Genomic DNA, 8,572 nt, shown 5'->3' with positions numbered 1-8,572 from the left:
AGAGAAAGCAAGGGATGGAGGATAGAGAGGGAAAATAGTGAGTGATCGAATATACCAATTTGCTCCCTTCCCTTTCCCCTTGGCCCTGGCCCTTTGATGTCTGCAGATGTGGAAGGAATGTGGTGGAAGCTCCATCACTACACTGCTTATACCTTTCCACATCTTGTAGATTTACAAACATCGAAGGGTTAGAGCTGGGACCGGGGGGAAGGCAGAGGGGAAGGCAGAGAGCTGGGACCGGCTGATAGAGTGACAGAGAAGTAAGTGATGGAGGATAGAGAGATAAAAGGAGTGAGGGATAGACAGAATTTGATGGAGGAGTGAAAGGTCAGTACTCAGAAGTCCTTAAACAGCTCCTCAGAGTCAGGACTGACATCAGTAGAACGCTGGAGAGCCTGATCCTCATTGGTTGCTGCCTTGGACGATGACGGGGGTCCCTCCTGCCAACACACACACTAAAACGTCAGTATAATCCAAGCAGTAAAACAATGTACTGGTATTTATTGCATGTACTGCATCAGAGCAATGAGAGTGTACTGGGTTCTTTTTTTTCCTCGAACCATGGCTGTATACCTGTATGAAAAGCCACATTGGAATGTATGCTACTGAGATTCAAGTGCAGGGAAGGAGGGGGAACAGGTCATTGGGCTAATGAAGCAGGTTTACAGCCTGGTCTCCATGTGGAACAGGAAGTGTGTATCAGGTGACCTGTTAGGCAGGACTGGAAACACATGGGCATGTTGAATACCTGTGTGTGTGTGTGTGTGTGTGTGTGTGTGTGTGTGTGTGTGTGTGTGTGTGTGTTAGGGGAAATGGGGGCAAATCAAACACCAGCTTCACTCACCCGCTGAACGACCTACATCAAACAGAAGACAGTAGTGTGATTGACTACAGTCGGTCTGACACCACAGGTTGGCTTGTTAAAGGGTTAAACCTTTATACATTTTTACAAATTTATATCAGGTTTTCACTACATTTAAAAAGGTGTGTTGCTTGCTTCGATTCAAAGTACTATAGTTTCCACAAATCAATCATTTATATTGGGGGTGACGTTCTTCAGCATAGTGTTACTCATCCTGAAACACTCAGAGACTCATATCAACCCTGGAGGCAACACACACACACACACACACACACACACACACACACACACACACACACACACACACACACACACACACACACACACACACACAATTAACACTCCCCCCAAAAAAGTTCAAACAAAACATGTGAACCCTTTTCACACACTTTGGGCTCTCTCCTGTGTGGAAACAGTGTGTCAGTAGTTGGGAGCAGTTTACGCTGTGTGTGTGTGTGTGTGTGTGTACTCATCTGAAAGCTGAGTCACTCCACTGTAACATACTTCAGTGACTGCTAATGAGTAAACAGGTTTGATACACACCACTTTAACAGAGCTATTAGTTATAATGCTGAACTAACAGCAGAACATAACATCACTGTCACAACAAACTCCTCACATCCTTCACCATCTAACAGTCCCCTTGTTAAACACACCAATGTTAATGAGGGGTAGCAGTTTAGATAGAACGGGCACTGTTGTCATTGTGTGTGTGTGTGTGTGTGTGTGTGTGTGTGTGTGTGTGTGTGTGTGTGTGTGTGTGTGTGTGTGTGTGTGTGTGTGTGTGTGTGTGTGTGTGTGTAGACTAAATCAGCACTCTTGATTTGTTCCCTACTGAAGGTTCAGAAGGAAGGAGGGAAGTAGAACCATGGCTACAGCGTTGTCACTACGTCACTATGCAGATGGAACATGGAAGTCGCTAATACTCTGGTAAAAGAGGGAGATAGAGAGAACGTAGAGAAAGGGAGGGAGAGAGAGAATAGAGGACATGGGAGGTTAGTTCTCTCACCTCAGGTGTATTGGTTTGAAGGAGCTCTATTTGACCTCTAACACTCCCAGTGGCTCCCACTAAATCATATTTTTAACAAGGCTCACCTCTGACCTTTGGCCTCTGACTGACTGGCCACTGAGTGTGTGTGTGTGTGTGTTTGTTTGTTTGTTTGTTTGCGTGCGTGCGTAGTGTATGAAGAGAGCAAAGACATTCAACTTGTTATAAATCATTATCACCAATATGAACACATTTAAACTCCTGAAAGTAGTTAGGCAAGGTGAGATTACACAGGCATAGGGGAGTGCATGGAGAGGTGAGAACAGTAGAATACGGATGGACACACATACATACAGGTGGTCCTGTGACACATCAGTAACCCCCTCCAGGGTAATGTTTCTGGATGAAACAGAAGGGAGTACTGACTGATGTAAACACAGGTCCGTCTCTGTGCCTCAGATGGAGGAGGTTAGTGTGTGTGTGTGTGCCAGGTATTGTTTACAAATCCACGCAAACCAGTCACATGCAACCACACACATGGAGTACACACACAGCGCTGTATCAATACGAGGTCTTGTAGCGATTATCAGTGCTTATGGTTTGCAGAGCTTGTGTGTGTGTGTGTGTGTGTGTGTGTGTGTGTGTGTGTGTGTGTGTGTGTGTGTGTGTGTGTGTGTGTGTGTGTGTGTGTGTGTGTGTGTGTGTGTGTGTGTGTGTGTACTGCAGTCTAACTTAAACCAGAGAGGGTCAGTTTGTCATGGGAAAATCAGCCAATGCACAGCAGAACTGTAAACTGACAAATGTATTCTCTTGAACTAGTATAAAGCCTTTAACACAAGACATGACAATAATACCATGTTTTACATAATGTCTTATTATGAGAGCTACCAGTGGACTGTCAGTCTGCTCAACCTCCTTAGCTTTACCCAGAATCTGCTCATAAAATCCAACGTCCTCACAATACTTTATTTATCATATTTCAACTACTGTACATTGTATTTTAGTTCCACTGTTTCTACACACACAATATTTATTTTAATACATTGGATTCTTGACATAGCTTACTCTAATACACTGAGTGTACAAAACATTAAGAACACCTGCTCTTTCCATGACAGACTGACCAGGAGAATCCAGGTGAAAGCTATGATCCCTTATTGGTGTTACTTGTTAAATCCACTTCAATCAGTGTAGATGAACGGGAGGAGACAGGTTAAAGAAGGATTTTTAAGGCTTGAGACAATTGAGACATGGATTGTGTAGGAGTGCCATTCAGAGGGTGAATGGGAAAGACAACACATTTAAGTGCCTTTGAACGGGGTATGGTTGTAGTTGGCAGGATCAGCCACACCGGTTTGAGTCAAGAACTTCAACGCTGCTGGTTTTTCACGCTCAACAGTTTCCCATGTGCATCAATAATGGTCCACCACCCAAAGGACATCCAGCCAACTTGACACAACTGTGGGAAGCATTGGAGCCAACATGGGCCAGCATCTGCACCTCGCTATTACGTATTCCGGCGCCTGTCTCCAATCATTATACAATGTGACATATAGATTGCATTTGATTACTGCTACTGTGCTATTTGGGTTGCTAATCAAATTTGTCCCACCGTTCTTGGTTTCTTGCCTTTTTCCCCCAATACATTTTAATTGTTTGACATTTTACTGCATTGTTAGGAGCTAGTAACACAAGCCTTTTGCTGCACCCGCTATAACACCTGCTAAACTGTGTATAAGACCAATAAACTCTCATTTGATTTTCTAACCATCAGACATACAAGCAGATGACTAGACCAGCTGTTAAATCAACACCAGACTGCCAGGCTGAGAAATCAATCCGAGCAGAGAGCAGCAGTTAGAACATGGCTGCTTCAGGTCTTATTGTGTTAACAGTTATTTCTCCTGGGGTACCAGCCTCCTCATGACCCGCTGGACCGCCTGAAGCTACCATATGTGTGTGTGTGTTTGTGTGTGTGCGTGTGTGTATTCTGTGTGCATGCATTTGAGTGTGCGAGTATGTGCGTGAGTCTGTGTGTTCCAGTCTAAATCACAATCAGCATTACCATAAAGCCAGAGAGCCTGCAGGAGACCAGATGTTTTCTACAGGTTGTCCTCCACCATACTGCAGGAGACCAGGTGTTTTCTACAGGTTGTCCTCCACCATACTGCAGGAGACCAGGTGTTTTCTACAGGTTGTCCTCCACCATACTGCAGGAGACCAGGTGTTTTCTACAGGTTGTCCTCCACCATACTGCAGGAGACCAGATGTTTTCTACAGGTTGTCCTCCACCATACTGCAGGAGACCAGGTGTTTTCTACAGGTTGTCCTCCACCATACTGCAGGAGAGCAGGTGTTTTCTACAGGTTGTCCTCCACCATACTGCAGGAGACCAGGTGTTTTCTACAGGTTGTCCTCCACCATACTGCAGGAGACCAGGTGTTTTCTACAGGTTGTCCTCCACCATACTGCAGGAGTGGAAAATATGACCGCAGCTGATGGGGTGAGTTCAGGAACGGCTGAGCGAGCAGCTACAAAATGGAGAGACTATGGACCAATAAAAACACTGTTCTGTTCAGTTGAATCTCCTCTCCTTCTCCCCTCCTCAGGACTAGGAGGCAGTGTCATTATGTCTTCTTCATCTGTCACTGCATGACAGCCACAAGCAGATCCATGACACCAGGAACGATGTCACACAGTTAAGTGTGTGGTGACAGAATGCGGAATAAGAGATCATTAAGAGCTAGCCTCTTTAATGACATTTGGTATTAATTAGGAACCCCATTAGCCACCACAAAAGCATCAGCTACTCTTCCTGGGGTCCACATGAAACATGAACAATTAGATGGTACAGAACATTATTAGTCAAAGACTGAAATAGATACATTTAAAAAAATCACAGTGTACATATCAGTACATACACACAATACTGTATATAGGTCTAATACTGTATATAGGTCTGAATACAGTACTGTGCAAATTACAATACAATATATATAAAATGGCTATGTCTCTTCACAGTCCCCTTTGTGCATTGAGGTGTTCTTTTATCTGTTTTTTAAACTGGTTTAATGCTAGCTTGAGTTACCTGGGGTGGCAGAGATTTCCATGAAGTCATGGCTCTATTTAATACTGTGCGTTTCCTAGCCTCTGTTCTGGACCTGGGGACTGTGTCTTGTGTTGTAGCGATGAGTGTCCGAACTGTGTACCAACTGCTTGAACAGACAGTTTGGTACCTTCAGCACATAAATTCCTCACACAAAGACCAATAGTGATGCAGTTAATCTCTCCTCAACTTTGAGCCAGGAGAGACTGACATGCACGTTACTGACACTTTCTCTCTGTGTACATCTACAGCTGAAGTCGGAAGTTTATATCCACTTGGGTTGGAGTCATTAAAACTCGTTTTTCAACCACTCCACAAATTTCTTGTTAACAAACTATAGTTTTGGCAAGTCGGTTAGGACATATACTTTGTGCGTGACAGAAGTAATTTTTCCAACAATTGTTTACAGACAAATTATTTCACTTATAATTGAATGTATCACAATTCCAGTGGGTCAGAAGTTTACATACACTAAGTTGACTGTGCCTTTAAACAGCTTGGAAAATTCCAGAAAATTATGTCATGGCTTTAGAAGCTTCTGATAGGTTAATGGACATAATTTGAGTCAATTGGAGGTGTACCTGTGGATGTATTTCAAGGCCTACCTTCAAACTCAGTGCCTCTTTGCTTGACATCATGGGAAAATCAAAAGAAATCAGCCAGGACCTCAGAAAAATAATTGTAGACCTCCACAAGTCTGGTTCTTCCTTGGGAGCAATTTCCAAACGCCTGAAGGTACCACGTTTATCTGTACAAACAATAGTACGCAAATATAAACATCACGGGACCACGCAGTCGTCATACCGCTCAGGAAGGAGACGCGTTCTGTCTCCTAGAGATGAACGTACTTCGGTGCGAAAAGTGCAAATCAATCCCAGAACAACAGCAAAGGACCTTGTGAGGATGCAGGAGGAAACAGGTACAAAAGTATCTATATGTCACGATCGTGTGGAGAGACGGACCAAGGCGCAGCGTGATTGGAGTTCCACATCTTTATTTTTAGTGAAACTTAAAATAAACCAAGAAACAAACAACGACCGTGCAGTACTGAGGTGCAACATGCACCCACTCAAAAACAATATTCCACAAAGCAGGTGGGAAAAGGGAACCCTTAGCCTTCCCTGTAGCTCAGTTGGTAGAGCATGGTGTTTGCAACACCAGGGTTGTGGGTTCGATTCCCACGGGGGGCCAGCACAGAAAAAAAATGTATGAAATTGTATGAAATGTATGCATTCACTACTGTAAGTCGCTCTGGATAAGAGCGTCTGCTAAATGACTAAAATTAAAATGTAAAGTATGATCCCCAATTAGAGACAACAAACATCAGCTGCCTCTAATTGGGAACCATACCAAGAACACCAACATAGAAATATATAACCTAGAACACCCCCTAGTCACGCCCTGACCTATTACACCATAGAGAACCAAAGGCTCTCTATGCTCAGCGTGTGCGAGCAAGGAGGCCTACAAACCTGACTCAGTTACACCAGCTCTGTCAGGAGGAATGGGCCAAATTTCACCCGACTTATTGTGGGAAGCTTGTGGAAGGCAACCCAAAACCTTTGACCAAAGTTAAACAATTTAAAGGCAATGCTACCAAATGCTAATTTAGTGTATGTAAACTTCTGACCCACTGGGAATGTGATGAAAGAAATAAAAGCTGAAATAAATCATTCTCTCTACTATTATTCAGACATTTCACATTCTTAAAATAAAGTGGTGATCCTAACTGACCTGACAGGGAATTTTTACTATGATTAAATGTCAGGAATTGTGAAAACTGAGTTTAAATGTATTTGGCTAAGGTGAATGTAAACTTCCGACTTCAACTGTAAGTGCAATATGTTCTGCTTTGTTCTGGACCAACTACAATTTACCTATGACCTGTCTGGTCGACTGAGATGTCTTTCCCTGTAGCTCAGTTGGTAGAGCATGGTGTTTGCAATGCCAGGGTTGTGGGTTCGATTCTCACGGGGGGCCAGTACAAAAGAAAAAAATGTATGAAATGAAAATGAAATGTATATATTTGCTACTGTACATCGCTCTGGATAAGAGTGTCTGCTAAATGACGTAAATGTAATGTCAATAAGGCAGAGCAGCACCCTATCATGGACAGACCTCTTCCCCTTTTAGCAACCATTGAGTCTGTTTTGCCCATGAGAGCTTGTTATCTAGGGTTACACCCAGCAGTTTCGTCTCCTCAACTTGCTTAATAGCCACATTATTCAATACTAGATCTAAACGAGGTTTAGTGTTCTGAGAGTGATTTTTCCCAAAAATTCTGCTTTTAGTTTTTGGGATATTTATCAAAAGCATATTGCTAGTTACCCATTCTTAAACTGACTGGAGCTCTATGTTAAGTGTGTCAGTTATTTATTTTTTGTCACAATGTATTCTGCTGGTCAGTTATGCATGAATATGAAGGCTCAGCATTTGTTGTTTGTATGTCATACCTATGTTTGCTAATGTTGTCAACAAAAAATGTATTAAAGTGGTTGGAAATATCAAAGGGTTTTGTTCTGAACATGATCTTGTTTTTGTCTCCTCTCCTCTCTTCTTGTCTCCTCCTCTCCTCTTCTGTCCTGTCTTCTCCTCTCCTCTCCTGTCTTCTCCCCTCCCCTCCTCTTCTCTCGTCCTGTCTCCTCCTCTCCTCTCCTGTCCTCTCCTCCTGTCCTCTCCTCATCTCCTGTCTCCTCCTCTCTTTAAACCAACAGTGATGAGTTAATCTCGACAGACCAGTAGCATTGTTGGATTCATCTAATGTTGCATCATACAACGTTTGTTTACTATGCCAAGCTACTGTCTGCAGGTTATAGGGTGTTGTATTTATAGGGATTATTTAAGGTACTTTTAAAAGTCAGGCTCTTCCAAGACCCTCTGAGTCAGTCCAAGAGTGACTTAACTTCAGTTAGTCAGCCAAAAGTTTGAGCTCTTTAGCTCTCACAGTAAACATAGACTGCTGGCCTGGTGATGAAATGTTTTCACTGCCTGTCATGTGTGACTCCTGGACAAGAGCAGGGCGAGAGGCTCGGTCACATGTTTATACACGCACTCGCACTGACTCACACACACATTCCAGTGTGCACGTATGCACAAGCGCACACACACACTCTGTCTGACAGATGTTGTCACCAATGTGAGGTGGCCAGTGGACCAGTTTATGACAGCTACCATGTAAATCCTATATACCATTTGGCTGAAATATTTTGGTTTTCAAAGGTACAGTATGTCCCTATGTTGTGGCTATTAAAGAGGCAACTGCAGTCTAGTTTGAGAGCTCATCTGAAGCTAGGAGTGTAAAGCTGTACCATCCATAAACACAGACAGAAACAGACTTCCAGTGGAAAAGCCAGTGCCTTTTACATGTCTCTGGCAAAGTTTCAGATAGTGAGAGAGGTGGGGTGGGAGGGAGAGAGAGAGGCAGAGAAGTGTGTGTGTGGGGGGGGGCAACGAAGTAACATATCTATTTCAAAGAAGAGGAATACAGAGAAAGACAAAAGCCCAGTGGATGTGTGTTTGGCAGACGGGAAACAAGCTTTCAGGAGACCATGTTGGGAAACTCATCATCACGTCACCCCTCTGTTTCTCAGCCACCTTTTCCTCTATTTGTGTCTGT

Source organism: Salmo salar, chromosome 01 (assembly GCF_965601325.2).
Source record: "Salmo salar chromosome 01, fSalSal1, whole genome shotgun sequence".
Taxonomy (NCBI): domain Eukaryota; kingdom Metazoa; phylum Chordata; class Actinopteri; order Salmoniformes; family Salmonidae; genus Salmo; species Salmo salar.
This window is presented reverse-complemented; position numbering follows the sequence as displayed.